Genomic DNA, 18,247 nt, shown 5'->3' with positions numbered 1-18,247 from the left:
GTTTGGAATTGCAGACTAAGTCACTGGAAGTCTCAGGTAATCTATTGGGGTAAAAAACCCCAGTCATCCAGTGACTGGGGCATCTCACGCTTTGTATGGTGAGACACATACCTAACGGCTCATAAGTAAGAATGCTGTTAAGTCAGGTCTGTGAAATCAAAACATGATTAGTTAGGAATCTGGGAAAGGTGTTCTTCTAAAACGGCCACATAAATAGGGAAGTATAAATATGTGACTTTTCAGAATAAAATCCAAAATGTAGTGGTAATTTACACTTTGATTAAATCACAATGTCACAAAACTTTTAAGGGCCTGTTTATTAACATAGGAGCTGTTTATTATTTTATTTTTGGGAGAGAAATATAAAGATCAAAACTATAAAAGTTAGTCTTTAGTGTGTTAAAGACACATATTGTGCTAGAGATAATGTGATGGTTTTGCAGAACTATTTCTGTAGTCCATTAGGCTGTAGTGTTGCTCTTTCATAATTCCTATTAGTGCAACAGAATGTTTAGTTCATGCACACCATGGTCAGTCAATAAACAAACATCCAGAGCATGTGGAAAGTTCATTTTCTAGAGGTTTTGGAAAAATCTAATTAGATGAGATAATGTAGTGTTACGGTAATGCAAAAGCTAAAGTATAGAATGCATTCACTTGTAATCTGAGCACTGCCCAGACTGCTTTCTGTTAAATGTTTTCTGTTGGAAATTACTTGCATTAAAAATGCAGCAGTGCTTTCCGAGGAAGGAAAACCCTTTGAATGATGCTGTTCTTGTTACAATTTTACTTAAAGTCTTGAAAAAATTTAATTTCATAATTTAGAATGTTCAAGACTCTTTGTTTTCATGTAACATTACCAGTGCAGTGGTCTGAGAAGTAGAAGAGGGATGTACTGGTTCCAGATCTTCCTTGGCTGCTTTGAATAGGCTGTGCTGGTATTTCAGGATATTTGGAACTGAATAGGATATGATCTTTAACTTCTTTATGGTTAGTCTTGCAGGACACTGAGTAAAATTTGAGAAATTAATTTTAGAAAATAAAGACACCACAAGGTATGTTCAGGGCCTGGACCTTTGGAGCCCAGTGAGCTTTATATGTATTCATGTGACGGTACAGCAGTTATGCTCAGATAACGTGCAAATCTCCTACCATCTGCAAAAACAGAAGGGAGAGTTGTCTTTGTGATAGCTCAGTATACCACTAGATTTTTAGTCCTCAAAGCTCTACTAAAATGGTAAATGCTTGTTACATAGCAGCTCAGGATTTTCCAGAATTACTGGAGTGAAAACTCACTAGCTTTCCAGCAGCTTGACAGAATGTCGTGTTTCCCAGAGGCATATTTGAAGGTTGAATTAGCAATAATCTAATAGGATTTTTTGTTGTGTGTGCACTAGTGTTTTCCTAATGATGAAATAAATTCAGACCCTAAGAAAATGAGAAAGAGTAATATTTATGTAGCAAGGCACTTTTTTCAGTGAAGTTTAAAATTAAAATGACTGCCTTTTATCCAGGCCTGGGTCATTGTCCAGTTCATAATTTTGATGGCTCTCTGGAAGGCAGGTACATGCAAGCTTCCAAGAGCGAACAGCATTTGCATTTTCTTCTAAAATACAGGAGAGGGTTATTGGCAGCGATGACGATCTATTAAACAGCCTCGGAGCAAGGGCTGAAATGGAGTCACCTTCCTAGCTGTAGAGACTTGCACATCTTCTGTGTGCTCCAGTGAATCTGGACTTTTTTCTGCTTAAAGAAGAGCTTTCAACAGAAGAGGTGCAGGATGCTATCCATCACTCTACGGTGCTTTCAGCAGAGAAACATGATTTTCAGTCTTAGTGGAGGTAAACAGTATGTGTCTTCAGTTGCTCAAGAATGGAAGGAGCAGGCAGCATATGCTCTCAATGTCCTTATTAAACTGAGTTCCAAGAGGAAGACAAAGAACATTCTTTAATGCAGATAGATCTTAATTTTGAGGAAGACACTTTGTATTTTAGTGCTGACGGTATTAGAGGCACTGCTGAACGTGTGCGGAAAGGAAGCAATAGGCACCTGCAGTACCTTCTGCTGTTGCCAGGAGGTTTTCATGTAAATGTTTTGGTTCCAAGTACCTATATTTACAAATTACAAGTAAGCCTCAGAAAGTCTTACTTTATAAATATCCCACTTTCCAGCCATGAGAATATTCAGATCATTTGGTTCAGATTTGAATTTCTGTGATTCTGAGGGGTCACAGGGCTTTGAATAGTAAGGGAAGCCTGTGAGGTTATTTGTATAAGTTGTGTTATCTGGAAAATAATTTGTCTACTCTTTCCATTTATTGCTGCCATGTATGAGTTGTTCTTCCTCTGTTGTTTAGTCCTTACACTAGAGCAGTGTCTCTTCTCACTCAAGCTTGAAAGTTCTGGTCTGCTGTCACCTAGACCTGTATTTGTTGACCTTATAGAGCTAATCTAATATTAGAAGTATAGAGCCTGATTTTTTTTCAGCTAGTATCTGTAGATAAACTTCTAAAATTTAGATGAGTAAAGGTAAATAACGATTCACAACCAAATATGGTTATAAACATCTATATTTAGATGTTGGTAACTGAGCATAACCATGCCGATGCTTGCTTAAACAGTGTGCCTAGAACGTTTTGTGTGCAAGTATTGGAAACATATATAACTAAGTATCAGGAAAACCTACATCACGAGTAAGGCTGGAGAGTGTTGAGTAATTTAAGATTAAAATCATTCAGATAAATTGTAATTTTTTTTTTTTTAAAGCACTTAAACTCCCAAGAAATTCAGAGGCAAAGTATTGTTTTTGTGACTAAATCATTACAAACTAATTGTTAACTATCAGAGAATTTGCAAGAACTGATTTTGAAAGCTATTCCGTTGTAAAAGAAATTTTGTAGCATTGATATCGCTCAAAAAATAAAAGAGATAAAGATATTGAGATTCAGGACTCCTTCCTTTAGATAGGAAAGGGAACCAACATGTTAAGTGAAATTTTGAACCACATTCAGTTCTGTTTTCTTAGCAAAAGTAACCTCGTTAACTTGATCATTTCTCATTTTGTGAAACAGTCACTGATAATTAAGAAGAACCCCATAAATTGGTACTTATTCTGTATGTAGGGATTGTTCTGTATGCATACATCTGCAGATGGGGAGAACATCGGGGTGTAGCAGAAGAACTAAAAGGGGGCCTTCAGGGTGGCCCACTTCTTCCGATGAACACAGGGTACTGGTCATGACTGCACCACAGAAGTCCTACAAGCCTTTCTGTGGTAAGTTTGCTATAGTGAATGAATTATTTCTCAGTCACACTCCTATTTATGTTTGTGATCGCAGAACTAACAATTTTTGCATGTATCTTGGAATAATTTTTTTCTAATTTTTCCATTAAATTTACTTTATCATTATATTTCAATTTCTCTGTTTATCTTTTTTTTTTTTTTTTAAGGGGTTGGATGATGATATGAGCTGCAAATCAATTTAGGGTTCTTTTTTCCTTTTCCTGTCTTGCAGATACTTATCATCTGGTAGGAAATGCATTGCATAAGAGAAGGGTCAGAAAAAGAAACTGATGATCCCAGCTTGAAAGACTAAATTGAGGCAGGTAATGATGCAGTTTCTTGGCTCGTAATTCTTCCCATTTGATACGAGGACTATATAGTAGCTGTGTCTTAGAATGCTGCATGATATATATTAATGAAGCAAAGTACAGAATCGCAATCGTTTTACCTAATTGCTTTGTAAAAATAATTAAAGCACCATTCTACCATTCTTTCTCTTAGATCACCCCTGTGATGAGATCATCCAGTGTACCACCGTTTTCCTCCTAGAAAACGTGGACAATAGGAGGATCAGAAGAAGTCTGCACAAAAAGGATCACGTTGCACTCTTTTCTTTTTCTTTAGCAATATTTCCCTATGTTGTAAACTGTTCTAAAGAAAATGCTATCATCCAAAATTGCAATAAGATGAAGAGCTTACAATAAAAGTATATAAAACATAGTTATTTTTAAGTATGTTTTTATTACAAATGCAAAGAAACTTTGGTGTTAAGTTTGTCATAAAAAGGTACACTTCCAAAGCCATGCTTACAGAGATATGGTATGAAGGAGTTGAATACTGAAAAAGACAAGTACACAGAGGAGATCTAACTTATAAAGATGTTTTATTGTTGGTATGTTTGCTACTAAATGAAAAGATTATATCCATTTCCTTTTTATTCCCTCCAAATATAGTGAAGCTAATGTTAAGATACCTCATAGTATCTTTTTCTGTTCTGCTATGCTTAACAGACTTGCACAGGATTTCATGTGCAATGACTTTGCTGCAGAGTGATATCATTGATTAGTATTACATTTGACTTACGCTGATGTAAATAAGGAAAGAGTCAAACCATTGGTTCATAGAGACCTACTGACCGCTGAAATTCAGCCTTGAAATTCAGTCTTCTGAATAATGACACACACCGATATCCAAATAGAAAATGAATAATGTATGTAAAGGGAGCTTTTAGCATGCTGAGGTACTGACTACGGACCTGTTACTGAAGAGATTTCTGTTAGGTAGGAGTTGATGCCAAGAGTTTTTGACGTTTGTGGGATAAGTCCATCAATTGGCAGGATATGTGAAGAAGTGATTTTGGAAATGGAGGTTATGTGGTAAGACATGGGGGCCTAGAAAATCTTCTAGACTCTACTGGGAGAGTCCATAGAGAGCTGTAAATAACTAGATAGTATTTAACCAAGAAGCAATGGAGTAAGTAAACTACGAAATAAATTGTTTCTGTAATATGTCAACAGAGTTATGTAGTTGGCAAGTTTCCACCAGGTAACTTTTTATACTGTCTAGGTTTCACTTCTTACTCTACACGGTTTCTCTCTTCTTTGTACAGTTAGCCTACATCTTACGGTTTTTAACCCTTGAACTATTTATAACTCTTTGTTTTGAATTATCTTGTGCCAAGCAGAGCTTGGGTAATAGTTGTTAAGAGTCTGCTGCTATATTTAAATAAGAAAAATCTATCAATTCGTAGAGTTGCTAGGTAAGTTACTAGATTTTTTTTTTTTTTTTTTTTTTTTGTCATTTAGTGACAGTATTGTACATTTTGTATTCACTGAGAGCTTCTAAGTGCATGGTAAGTAGCTAATTAAAAATGTAGAACATATACGAATGGCATTTATACCTAGACTGAAGATTTGGCATGGTAAATTAGTAGCATGCACTTAAACCAGTGATAGAAATATAAGATTCAGGCTCCCTAGTGATTTACAGAACGCGCAGACCAAATTCCCCATAGGGAGGTTTGGGAAGGCATAGAAAGCAAACTACCACGTTTGAAAGGATTGTTAGGACTGACTTTGTCGAAGCCCATAAAAACTTAAGTAATAGGTATGAAATAAATGTGAAATGCGACATCTCTGGCAGCATTAAGATGAAGAGTTGTAAGAAATGAACCTGAGAGAACTGACTAAATCAGGTTGCAATGTTTGCTCTGTAGCGTGAAGGTAGTATGAAAAATAAAAGAATAGTCACTGTGAGTTACAGAATCCCTGAGAAGTGTCAGCATTAACAGATGCTTAACACCTAAGAGAACCATCAGAAGAAAAATGGATGGATTGAAGGATGGATAAAGTGTAAATATATTCAAGCAAGAGGAGATATCCTATTGCAGCCTCAGAACATAGAAATTTTCTGTTAACATGATAATCAATGAAGTTATAATGTTAATGTTTATGTTCTAAAAACTGGGCTTAAGACTAAATGATGAAATAAAATTATTTCATCCCCTAAAATATAGTGTCTGTATAGTGGAGAATTGGCAACAAGTAATGTAAAGCAAATGTTGAGTGAAATTTTACTCCATCTGTGTTGTAGTTCTTACTTGTTTAGCACCTTTTGCTCAGCTATTTCAGAGAGCTCTACAAATACATTATTAATATGTCAGTGAGATGTATTATATTTTGAAACTAATTTGTAAATAAAAGGAAAGAAAAAGGGTGGTTCTCCTTCATTATCATACATATTATAGTCTGTGTGTCGGCACACAGACTAAGGCTTGCTCTGTTTTCTATTCTGAATTTTAGGTCATAGAATATTATAGAAGGAATTCACTTGGTATATGCTTATCTATAAAGTTTTATTATGCCAACTTTATCAACAATATAGACTCCAAAGTGTTAATGCATTTAGTATGTGGTAATTAGATAGAGATAAGGAATTTTTCAGATTTGCTGTTCTTGTTGTGGCTAGGGATTCTCAGCAACAGATTGTGTTTTCCAAAGTTAATTGCTCTTTTTAAGTCGAACTGTACAGTTGCAAATCTCCACAGTAACACTGTAGGTTCTTCTGCCAACCTGTGCTCTTGCAAATTTGTTTGTCAATCTGAAGGTAGTTTCACAGTCGTATAAATACAGTCTTTGACATGTAGTTAGAATGTAGAAATAAGATCAACAATTTTATTGGCCATTTTGCTTATAGTAGCATGTATTGTATATCCTTTCTCATTTACATCAAAGGTATTTTATGCGCTTGGCTCTTTTGTGGGGGGTAAAAAGTGTTCTGGAGGGGAATTTTAACCAGTAGTTTTCCTACACAGCATATGTTTAGTTTAAGACAAACGTGTTGGAGAAACAGCTTGTTGACTGAGACAACTTTAACGTGATTCTTTTAGTATGTTGAGAATTCTGTTTCTATTCTACAAATCTCTGTTCACTAATGAGATGATTAACATTTACCTATCATGGGAATTACTAGTAAAATGACCTGTGCTAATTGAATCAAAATGGCATAAAAATAGTTGCTCCAGCTCAGAAATATTTTCATAAGTAAATGAGGTAGAAATGTTCATCCAACTTGTGTAAGTAAATAACCTGAATCAGCTATCATGTAAAGGTATATATCACTATTAATACTGTGAGTCTGTGGTTAAGTTAGATTTGATACTGGACAGTAATCCTAAAATGACTTGCTTACTTTCTCAGTTCAGAATGAATCTCAGTTTTGTGATAAGGGAAAACCATCTAAGGCGTCCTTTTCAATGTCACAGAGACCTTTAGGGGGGTTCCTGCTGTTCTCTGTAGCCATGGGTGAGAGCAAGAAATGGAACAAACCAGATAGACGTGCAGGGTGATGAGTGTGGCACAGCTTAGCCTCCCAGGGCGCCAGACTTCCCTGACTCTGCTGGGAAGCAGCGCAGGGTATCCACTCTGCTGCTCAGACGCTATTAAGCTGAAGACAAGCACTGCGTGGGCTTTCCTGATCTCAGGAGGAGGCAGCACTTTGGATTGTAAAAACTGTGGGCCCTGATTATTGCTGGCATATAAGGAGTCCCTAATGGGCTATCTGTAAGTTGACTTTCACTGTCTGATAAAGAAACCGTTCCTGAGTGGGACTTAGAGGGCTGCGCAATAGTTAGACTGGGCAGATGATGTAGCTCCATCTGAAACACTGAATGTGTCTTCTGACCTACCTTCACACCATAAAAGGAGAAGTGGATCTAATAATGCATGATCAAATGCTGTTGGCATGGCTTAGTGACAAGATGTACCTGCTTATGTGTCTGTATTTTTACTGATGAAATAGATGTGCATTTGGTCGTATGATTGCTGATGGGCTGCAAGTTTTTCAGGAAAATGGTAGCAGTGTGGAGGCTGGCATAACTGTCCAGTAGGCAGAAAGGAAGAGGCTGTGGGCTGAATAAATTGTTCTCGTTTCCTACATACAGTGGGAAGATTACCACTTTCGATGACTAAAAATACTCATTTTGCAGAATAATAACTGGTATTCTGATACTGATGTCTATGCTTAAGATGGTGTGAAACTTACTCAGGTGTATAAAGGTCCATGTAGGTGTCTATTCAATAATGCTATTCAATAAAATCTTGCAAGGGGAAAGGTATGTACTATCGGTGCATAGTAAACAGTGCAGAAAAAAATTTCAGATTACTAAATCGTGTTGTAGCTGGATCTAGTCAATGTTACACGATGACTTGATATTCAGAAAGCATTTTTGTCTTGATTTATAGATAGATCTTATTGAACTGGACTGGAAGTCCGAAGTCAAAAAGTCTAAGTTGAGACTTTTAATGGCTATAACCCATCTGCTTTTTACATATTCTTCAGTTCGTCTGTGGGACAGAGATCTCATGAATATGCATATGCAGTCAACGGATGAGCAGAAACAAATCTGTAAGGAACAGACCATTTAATAAGATATAGGTAGTAATCTTTTAGCTTTCTGAAAGTTTGTTGTATTTGACAAGCCATCTTCATTTCTTCATGTCTTTTCAACTGTTTTTATAAATTGTAGTGGTTTGCTTTGGTTTTTTTAATTAGGTTATGAAGCTTTTAGTAGAAACAGTTGCTGGAGCATACCTTGGAAGGAAGTTAAACCTGACCTTTGGATGACCTGATAGAAAATGACTGTTATCCTGTTTGCAGCTACACATTTATAGCATGCTTTTTGTGATATGAAAATATCTTTGTGTATGCCATCCTTCTCCATACAGAGCCACAAAATGCCGGAAGTTGGTGTAGGGGGCTGAGTTACAATTGCTGCAGAAACGATGAGGACTTTTCTGGTGTGCATGTGTAATTGTTACTTTTTTCCACTAGTTTGCATTTACATTATAAGAAGGGTCGACAACTAAGTTTATCATACTCTTCTGATTTCCACAGACGCTATTTTGAAAAAGTTATTCAACAAAGCATTATGTCACTGTGCTCTAATAATCTTTTGGCTTGAAGTTCGTTGTACTTAAATGGTGGTGCTGTTCTTGCAGTCATTTTGACATCTTCATGATATGATCTTTCACAGCAGAATCATTTACATTTTACTCTATTTAAGGCTATACTGTGCTTGAAAAGTCTACTTTCAAACCAATCAATTTATTTCTGGTCTGAATCTGTTAAACCTAATTGCACATTAGTAAACTGCATTGTTGCAATTCTTTACTTTGTAGCCACATACTTTGCATATTAGGAAGCTGGATGTTTAGGCACAAAACATTGCAGTAGCAAGAGTAATAAAACATACTAGCTTTTGCAAATTGTGCTCCCAAATTTTTTTTTTTTAAGGTGGTTGTAAGAAGAGATATAGTTTTAATGGACAGAAGGGTTTAATTAAACCACAGAACTCCATTTAAAATTTCAGTTTATGTACTGCAGAAGATATCCAGGACTTTTTAGGAAGTGCCTGAACCAGAGCCCAGAAGGGTTGATGGCATCCTGTCTATACATACCATATTTGCCTTATACTGGGTCAGTTAAGTTCTAATTGCAATGTACAAGCGATAGTAGGTGGCTCAAACTGGGCTAGGGATGCAGTGTCTGCTGATGTGTGTTCCTGTACTAGAGTATGTGAAAGCAGATAAAGATTGTTAAAAATGAAAATGTTACTAAGGTATGAAGAGGAAAAAAGGTAATGGGTACATTTAGGTGTATCCGTGTTGGGACCCCACGGTGAATCATGAATTATTAAGCCTAACTGAACTCAGTCTATTCTCTCTAGCTTGTTCAAGTCATGGGCAGAGCGGGCAGTTGCCTTGCTGGTAATCTGCCTGCCCTTGTCTATGCTGTGAAACTGTGAATCATCTGCTCTAAACTAGAAAGCCTTCCAGTCTCCTCAGCGGTGTAGGGAAGGGCTGGGAATGTCGAGTGGCTCCCTTCCTGTGAAAAAGATTCCTGCCTCAGCCCCTCCTTGACACTCTAAAAGGAGTGTTTCCTTTGCTCGTTCAGCTCCATTTTGCTCCCCGAAGCATGAGAGGAACAGGAAGGTGAATGAGACTTCTCAAGAGAAAGGAGAAATGGTAAGGAAGAGAAAGCTGCTGCTTCGAGGGTGTGAACCGAGGTCCCTGCAGTACCTCCAGGCTGGACGTGGGCATCACATTGTCCTGTGCTCCACGTAAAAGAGAAAATGCGATCGTCTGAAGAAGGGTGGCCTGGGGAATAGCAGAAGGCAGCATTAAACCTCTGCTCTTGCCTGTTACTCTGTCTCAATTCCTTACTTCTACCTAAAGATCTCCTGAAACAAGTGTGTGTCTGAGAAGCCTTGAGCTGACTCTGCCATTACTTTGAAACAAAGATGACATAAAATGTTTAAAATAGCAGTAATTCCAAGATTTTGAGTTTGAAAATATAGATGTAGAAATCAGATAATATATAGCATGTAGACTTTTTTCCTCAGTATATTAAAGCCCTTTTATTTGTTGAAACTATACCTTGTTGTCTTCAGCCCTTCTGGGGCAAATCTGGCTCCAAAAGTTACAAAACCAAAACAAACCCCATATTTATACGAAGGTAAGTTTAGTGCCCAAAGATGTAAAACATGGAAAGCATTAGATAACTCTGGTTTGTCATTGCTACCACTTCTGTTTGTAAAGTGGTGGGATTTTTTTTTTTAATACATGTGGTAATGTGTTCTGTACAGAGTTTGGTATCCTACATCATCACATCGTTTTTCTCCATTTGTCTGTTTTCCAGTCTTACCCTGTTTACATCATCACATGAATTCCCAAAGTCCTGAAAATCCTCCTTTAGGGCCTGATTTTAATCACAACAGATAATACCAGTAATTTCAGTGGAAATTCTTTTGATTTACATCTTTAGAGAAAACTAAGCCTTTAGATATTTATGATACCTATGCATTCAGTATTTATTATAAGTACTGATGCACAGCAAAGTAGTTTGTAATCTGTGCCTTAGCCCTTGGGCTGTAGATATTCAGCATATAATTACACAGAAGATGCAGTCTCTAAACTGTGTAAGGAAGTGGTGTCTTGCTGCTCATATCGCCCTGAGGTAAGAAAAAGGAAGAAAACAAAGAATTTTTTTTGCCTTTAAAAAAAAAAAAAATCTGAGAAGGGAAATGGCATTGTTTTGAAGGGACAATATCAGATACTTTTAACTGTCATAATTTTAATGGAGATAAGGATCTGTAGCATCTTTTATGCAGTGAGAATTTTTTTTTTTTCTGATCGTATTTTCAGTTCAGGGCTGGTTTTCTGTGCTGATAAAAAGGGAAGGCTGAAAGAGGAAACTTGAACAGATGGATTCAAGTTACCAAGCAACACTTTGTTTCCCAGGCAATGGAAGAAGAATCAGAGCAGGCGCTAAGTGGATTTTCTTCCTTTTTTTTTCTTTTTTTTGTTTAAATTTTTTAATTCTTGTGAGCTGATGTGTGAACTTCAGTTTAACAGACTCTTGACAGACTTCATAGAATGATAAATATTCAGCTGGGTAATAACTACTTGTGCAGGTTGTTTACTGTGTGACTTGAATGGTTCTTTTCTGTAGTTATGGTAGCGCACAGTATAGGCAGCAAGCAGCACATCACAACTAGTTTTTGTAGATGACACTGGTGTTGAGTTTCCTTCACTCCAATATTCTCATATACAATCAACTCTATTTTACAATATTCTGATTTAAATGTATTCCTGTAATGATGCATTCAGGCTCTTCTGCAGAATATTTTTTGGAGTGATATGAGTGTTCTGCATTCTCAAATGTTTAGACATTACCCCCTGCCTCTCCCCTGCTGAGAAAGACTGACTTGGTTGGTGAGTCTCAACTGACAAGTAGATCTGCATTGAATTGGTGCGTTTGGTTTAGTTTCTGGCAGATCCAAAAATGGGATTTTTTTTTTTAAAGGTCAATGCAAAATAATTTCTCTCTCTTTTTTTTTTTTTTTTTGGGGGGGGGTGGTGTGGTGTGGTGAATTTCTTCAGCAAGCCTAAAATTTAGTTTTAGGTTAAAAAACATCATTCTTTCTTTAAAGAGTTGCATTCTAACTGTTTGTTTTGAGAAAGATCAAAGGCAATGGAAAAGAAAAGCTATTTCAAATATTTTTTCCCAAACATTTCATTTAACATTTTGAAAAATTTTGATTGCTTTAGACATCTAAAGGTTTTTAAAGATAGTTTAACAAAATGGAAATATTTGTTTCAGTGTTGCTTACAAGCTTTTTCTTAAAAACAAAACAAAACAAAACACGCACTCCCCAAAAAAAACCCCAGCACCCAAATTGTGTGAAAAATTGTCCATCTCTTTTCCAGAATTAGGTTAGTGCTCTCACGTTCCTCTCCGTCGTATATCTGCATAAGCTAACAGCTATATAGAATTTCTGTTAATCACTGATCCTTTTTACTACTGTGTCATCCATACAAAGTACACTTATTTATTTCAAAATAATATTGTATTGCACACTCAAATTGTATGTAGTGGAAAAAGCTAATAAAAGAATATTAATGCTTATGTGATACATTGTTAAAAAACTCAACTTCTATCGGTATAAAATATAGTGCTTAGGCAATCATTTTGTGCGTTAGTTTGATCCAGCAATCCGACACTTTTACCTGCACGTATATGAACTACTTGAGAATGTAGGGATGAAATTTGTCTGAATATCTAGGGGAGATAATTTTGTTAACTGAGAGCTTTGACATTACAGTTATCACATTGTCATGTAACAGAATCTTTATAATTATGTTATAAAATAATTATATCTAATTTTTCATCTACCAGTATCTTCAAGTCCTCCTCCGTAGGGCTGCTCTCAATCCATTTATCCATCACCTTGTCTGTAGCGATACTGGTGACTTCCCTGACCCATGTGCAGGACCTTGCACTTGGCCTTGTTGAACTTCATGAGGTTCCACTCCTCCAGCCTGTCCAGGTCCCTCTGGATGGCATCCCTTCCCTCCAGCGTAGCAACTGCACCACTCAGCTTGGTGTCGTCCGCAAGCTTGCTGAGGGTGCACTCGATCCCGCTGTCTGTCATTGGTCAAGATGTTAAATAGTGTTGGTCCCAATACAGACCCCTGAGGGACACCACAAATATGACCACAAAACTTTGTTAGTGTTTTAAAAAAAAAATTGCTATGCCAAAGAGAGAGTAATTTTGGTAAGAGGAAAAAAGATTAATGATATTGGGCAAAAAAAGAAATGATCCTCTGGATATTTTGTTCCTTCTACAATGAAAAGAAATAAATTTTCAAGAATTCTGGTGAAAGTAGGGTTTCAGTAGCTCCTTTCAGGAAACATTCTATGTGCTTTCAATTAGAAACTAAATTGTCCCACATGCATTTCAAGCTCCATACACAAATCGCCTTTTCACTTGAAACTTTTTATATGTGGTCTCTTGCCAGAGGACACTTCCAGCATGACAACATACATGGTTGCTTAAGGTGTTTTTGACATACACGTCAAAGAAAACCCGTTTCCTAATGCTCAGATTATTTTTCCTTAGAGTCTGTCTTTAGGCATATTGGTAAAACGTATCATAAGCCCTTCTTTTATGCATGAATTCAGGAATAAATGCAAGTATCATCATTGTAAAGAAATATTTTGGCTAGTGATTCAATATAGTGCTTTTATCCTGGTGTAAAAACTCCTCCTTCCTCCCTCCTACCCTTTTTCACACACCCAAGTTTTCTAATGTAGGCCAGGAGTGGTGTCAGAATCGTTGTTCAAGAGTAATACTGAGGCCAATGAGATTATTGCTAGACTTGTCTGCAGTGCTGGACTGGTGATCTTTGTTTTATAGTTTGTTGGTGGTGCCTATTTCGTGCAATTTATTCCTATATTCTTCCGTATTCATCAAACTCATATTTGCCTGCTTATTTGAAAATGCTAAATGGAGAGAGAATTAGGTGAGCATCTGAGTAGTTTGCTTAACTGTGAGAATTAAATTTAAATACACCTAATTTACAAAGAAACTCTTCCTCTAGTACAGAACTCGTATAGCTATCAAATCTTTATCGTTTCCCGTAATTTTTCATTTTATAGGCTTGTATCTACATTTTCGTTTCTTCAAACTATGAAATTTGTTAGGATTTCACAAAATTTCTTTAACAAGTTCTCACAGAGTTCAAACAAGTTCTCACAGAGTTCAAATACCTGTGGTAGTGGGTTTTTAAACGATGACCAACATGTGAGTTTTGGAATCCTTCCTAATAATAGGGTTGTGGTTTGTTTTTTTTTTTCCCAACACGCTGGAGCCAGACATGGAAATTTTCAGTGTTGTCAGTTTATCGTTTCCAGAAAGATAAAGAGTTTGATTAGGATTTCGTAAATATACCTTCCTCTAAATTACTATGATACCATTTTGGCTGTGGGTAAACGTGAAGGGTTAGAAAACAAGAAAGAGAAGATAAGCTTATATGTGAAGAATAAATTAATTCCGATATGTTACATTTTTGTAGTATTCTGGTTAAATAGAATTTAATCAGTCTTTCTAATGGTATTTTTGGCTGAAGAAACACTACTGTTTAGACGCTTTAGGTAAGTGGCTGTGCTTTTACTTAAATAATTGATTGAAATATTAATATACTGCTGATTTAAATTTTAAAGTTCAGACAAGTTGGTCACGTAGAAGCAATACCAAGGCTTTCTTTTCCAGGAGAATGGAAGCAGTCTGCTTTGAGGTGTTTGAGAGAACTAGCAGCTCCTATACTGTTGCCTGCTGTGATTTACAGATTTTTACATTTTACCTAGGAATTCAAGAAGCTAGATTTACTGACACAATGGTTTCTCATGCCTGTTTTTATGTTGCCTTAGGTATAGTTGCTGCCATCTTTAATCATCCATCTTCCTCCTTCTGATGGTTATTTGATTCTGATGTCTTTGTTCCTATTATGTCTTTATTTTTTACAAATGTTGAATTTTTTGTTAATTTTTAAAAATCTTCTGGTTTACAATTCCATTTTCCTTCTGTTCTTTAATCAGTAGAAGCTTATCAGTTAATGCAGGCACTCACTGACAGTTTCATGATACTATCTCTAAATTGCCTACTTTTCTGAAAAAGTCCTTTTCTTTCTAGCACTGTGTGTCATGCTATTTTAGGCAGTTTTATGCAAATAGAAGGTAAAACCTTGAACTGCATTAACAGCATTGGTTGTAGCCTTTTATTTAAGAGTTTCAGCTCAATCTCATCTAATCAGAACAACACGGAGTCACTGATGTCTTAGGAACCTTAGTAAAATACATCAGAAACAGAATAAAGGAGCATCAGTTTGCAGCACCCTGGCTTTCCTGCAGCCAAGTGCTGAAGTGGCTTATAATAAAGCTGGGATAAAAAAGCAGTTTTGTTTGGGTTTTAATTAGTATTAGGTTCAGGCTATGCTATGTAGTGCGGATTTTAAATACCGGTCAATGATGATAAACCCTTGCAAGGTCTTTTTATTGATTTCTGAACAAAAGAACAGGACTCATCTTCCACCATTATTTTAGGAAGTATACGATATAAACTGCCTCCTCTTGGGATTTTTTTGATGTTTAAATTAGTGGTAAAATTGTGTGCTGAAGTTACACAGGATACTGCCCATAATATCCCAGAAACATGTGGAAGGAGAAAGCAATGGCCAGCTTTGGTTTAAGACTCATTTCAGTCTAAAAGTAGAGAATATTACAGTAAATTTAACGTGAAGAAAAAGATCTGATTAGTTGTCAATTTTGTGTGAGTGTGTTAATCATTTTGACAACTAAGCATCATCATGAAATCCCAGGTGTGGGTATCTGATTATGCAGAATTATAATTAATTTGTATGTGCAAAGTGGTTACTCAGAACTACTAGCAATTGCAGTGATACAGATGTCATATAGGGAATATAATGAAAGTGTGATTTCATAAAAGTACATCTCTGAGCGATTATCAGTATAGACCTTGATGGCTGCAGAGGTGATGGCACAAGTACTTTATTATGCATATAAGTATCAAGAGTTCCATTCAATACAGTTCAGGTTAAAAGAAACTATCCCTGATTATTTTTTTTTTAAAGGCTTTTATTAGGCTCCCAGGGCTTTTTATTAAAAGAAATTAAAAAGAGAAAGCAACATCGTTCCAAAAATGATGTAATGGATAAAAATCTGGTTTCCTTAGGCTGTAAGGACTTCATGAAATGTTCAGAATATCTCTTGGTTAGCTGTTCAGGCAAATTTGAAACCCTCCAGATGACTTCAGATAGTAAAACATTCAGTGTAAGGTGTCATGCACATACAGTGGTAGTATCTTTGAATCAGTACCCCAAAAGTACAGCCCCGAATCAGGTACCCCAAAAGAAAAAATGTGTGCATAGAACAACAAAATTCAAGAACTGAGCCTTGTGGGAGTCTCCAAACGTTTGAGTCTGATTGGAAGAAAACCCACACAAAATAATAAAGTGGGAGTCATTTTCTGATCTTCTCCAGAATCCTAAAGTCTGCTTCATTTTACCATCAGGGATAGAGAAGAAAAGCTTTTAAGTCAGCCAGCATCAGATTGATTCATAAAGCAAACAGGAAAAGTATTATGAGGCAAGGCTTCATGCTATGATAGACATCTAGGAATACTCATCTTTGGCAGTCTATTCATCTTTGGCTAAGGGGGTGGAAACTCTGGTTTGTCTCCCTGGGTAATGTGTGGAATCCTGCTTATACTCCAACTCAGTTTATGTGGCCTTGGGGAGCAAAGTCTGGTCTTAGAATTAGCTGTAATTTTTGCTGATCAGATAGTGGTATGACTGGCCAACTATTTTTCCATGACTTTTGTAGGAGAACTATATGACAAATCTATGACATACCCTTATTTTTTTAAAACATTTGTGTAGTGAAGGTACTTGTTTTGTCTGAGACAAAACAGCTGGTGGTGATTGAGAGATTCCCTGTATAGGTGATCAGCAAAGATTTCTTTCTTTTTATAATGTGGAGAATTAGTTGTAAATAAAAAAACAACAAGGACAAAGGACCATTCAGATATACTTTTTCATAAATGCCCAGTGCAAAATTAGAAATTCACTGTTGTCGTATGTTAGAGGTAGTTTAAATATACATAGATATACCTGCAATATATTTAATGCAATAAAAAAGCATGCAGACCTACTTAACTTCAGGTATGCATTCAAACACGTGCACCTAATCTGACACTTGCAGGCAGTGCTGTGGTTTATCAAGATATCAGTAGACTATTTCAGGTCAGAATCTAATTTAACAGTTTATCTAACCATTATGTTTTTGTGCATCCCTTCTATGGAAGCAGCAGAGTGGGCAAAATAGAGTAGGCAAGACAGAGCATATCCAACCCTTTCTTCTTCTTTATATTGCCAGGGTTCCCAAGAGCTTCAGTCATTGACTAAGGTATCGTTGTTAGCTATGGCACGAACAGGGAATGAAAAACTGCCCGTGCCCCCAGACGTTTGTGGGCTAAGATCATGAACAGAGGAGTCTGAAAAATGAGATCAAACTTGTGTGATCTAAATGGTCTTAATTTACCAGCTATTTGACTGTAACTTGGCTACTTAACTGTAATCCTGCAGATCATAAGTATTGATCTATTTCTGTATACATAAAATGTTCTGTTACCTATGAACAGCTTCTTTTATTTTAACCAAAAATGCATGCCAAACCTGACAATTTTGGGATGGGTGTCTTGATATTATGTCCTGTCATACTACATTTCAAGTTAAGTAATCTATGTTCAGTTAAATGGAGCACACATGACTAACTTCTTTCATTTTTTAATATATTAGGCCACACAATTTTTTGCATGTCTTTTATAAAGATGTTTATTATCAGTAGATTTTAATTTAACATCATGCCCCAAATCACTCCTACTATAGTCTTTAGAGAGTGATTGTTCCTCAAAGTCATGGATAAGCAATATGCTTGTTGCTAAATGGAACAAGAAACTGATTGATAGTTTGTGATGCAAAAAAATTATGACTTTTAAGCTTGTGGGTTATTAGGTGGGTGAGACCCAGAAATGTGCTAGGATAGGCTGAGGTGGGGCAGGATAATAAATGTGCACAATCATAGTTGATTATATTTTTCATTGTTAGTCTATCAATTGATTGTCAAGTTGTGTATTGTTTGCTTCACTCAAGAAAAGTGTATTTGAGAGATAGGAATAAAGATAATTAGAACCCACAGTGCTATGTTTTTTTTGATGGTCATTCCCCCCCAGTTTATGAGGATGAGCTAGGAGAGGCATAATTTGGAAGACACAATAGCTCGGGTTCTGGAGTCAGCTAATGTCTTTGTGGTGAATGAACCTAGCTTCTCAGCCTACCAGGCATGAATGTATTTTTCATGGTTATAAAGTTAGTTAAAATGTGTATGTGGAGCGTGGGGGTAGAAAGAACAGGGAGAGAAAGACGTCTACCATGGCAGTCCTGTCCTTTAGAGGGGAAGGACTCTAAAGGACTAGAAACAGGACTGTATCTGTCCTGTTTTGGTGGTGTTTCCTATTAAACTGCTCAGATAGTTTGTGTGATGGGTA

At 36.4% G+C, this 18,247-nt stretch overlaps 1 protein-coding gene across 4 annotated transcripts in view; it reads left to right on the top strand.

The window, feature by feature from the left end:
* ERC2 (ELKS/RAB6-interacting/CAST family member 2) overlaps positions 1 to 18,247 on the top strand; it is a 531,140-nt gene that overhangs the window by 101,922 nt on the left and 410,971 nt on the right. The gene's annotated exons all lie outside the window — the stretch shown is intronic.

The sequence above is a fragment of the Nipponia nippon genome, unplaced genomic scaffold (genome assembly GCF_047370975.1).
Source record: "Nipponia nippon isolate SJK-2023a ecotype South Korea unplaced genomic scaffold, ASM4737097v1 scaffold_9, whole genome shotgun sequence".
Classification (NCBI taxonomy): Eukaryota; Metazoa; Chordata; class Aves; order Pelecaniformes; family Threskiornithidae; genus Nipponia; species Nipponia nippon.
Note: the sequence above shows the minus strand (reverse complement) of the source record. Positions and strands in the feature narration are given on the sequence as shown.